General features: G+C 27.8%; 1 long non-coding RNA gene across 1 annotated transcript; it reads right to left on the bottom strand.

The window, feature by feature from the left end:
• Window positions 1-356: 356 nt before the first annotated feature.
• On the bottom strand, window positions 357-806 carry LOC126264961 (uncharacterized). Its single transcript, XR_007547526.1, has 2 exons — window positions 600-806; window positions 357-546 (listed from the first exon to the last, which is right to left on the bottom strand). It is a non-coding gene; the product is annotated as an uncharacterized LOC126264961 (long non-coding RNA).
• Between the last annotated feature and the right edge of the window lie 259 nt (window positions 807-1065).

Below are 1065 nucleotides of genomic sequence, written 5' to 3'. Positions count from 1 at the left end.
TTGCGGATGTGTCGTCAATTATTGGTAAAATTGGCATTCGACAATTGCGGCTTATTAAAACCGAAGTAAAAATGAGTTATCCCAAACTATCCTAATCATGTAACATATGTTGGCCGGGGCCAGAAAAGAACATCTTGAGCTTCGTTTATTAAATTCGGCACGGACAAAGGGAAACTCCTTCATAAAAAAGCGAAATTGATTTCGTTGTCTTTTTTTAATTTTTGACACCAGCCCCGATGGCAAATGAACGAGGTTATTGTGTACGATTAAAACAGATGGTGATGGAATATTAATATTACAAAAATGGTACAAAAAAACAATAGTTACTACTATAGTTACATCAATAGAAATACAAATTTATTTTTTTTCGATTTATTTTTCAACTCATCTTTATAAATATAACTTAATTGTGTACAACTTCAGTGATTTGAGTACATTAATTTATTTTATTCGGAAATAGTGTATAATTATAAATATATCATAAAATAGCCTTCGGTGCGTATTGAATACATATTTGGTTAATTATTTAAAATACTCTACCGTTTCCTGAAAAAATTACAATGTTATTAAATTAGTCAAAAATTATGACACTCACTTACATTGTACTTCAGCATAACTATGTGCATTTTCTGACGCAGTCCTACCCACTGAACCAGGGCACGCAAAAACATCGTATTAAGTATTGGTCCAATTATCAAAGAAACTTTTAGTAGCAAATTCATGTTCGCAAAATTGACCTGAATTATACTGACTTACTTTTGATGTGTGAATGTCAGAGATTTGTTGTAATAAAAATTGACATTGTTGTAATGTGAAATGTCTAATACCACCTTAAAATAATAAAAATAATATTGTAAATTTTTTAATTTTCTTCTTTATTCATTTTACATTCCTTTATTAGAATTCATATTTATTTATAAATCAAAATTTACGTTATAATTAAATACTAATTGTAGTTTTCCAATAAAAAAATGTAAATTTCAAAAGTTTTGGGTTAAAATAATTATTCGTAACCAAACACTTAAACCTTCAGATTCAGATGTCAATAAAATATACCTTTAAAAG

This window comes from Aethina tumida, chromosome 3, assembly GCF_024364675.1.
Source record: "Aethina tumida isolate Nest 87 chromosome 3, icAetTumi1.1, whole genome shotgun sequence".
In the NCBI taxonomy this organism is placed as follows: domain Eukaryota; kingdom Metazoa; phylum Arthropoda; class Insecta; order Coleoptera; family Nitidulidae; genus Aethina; species Aethina tumida.
This window is presented reverse-complemented; position numbering and strand designations above follow the sequence as displayed.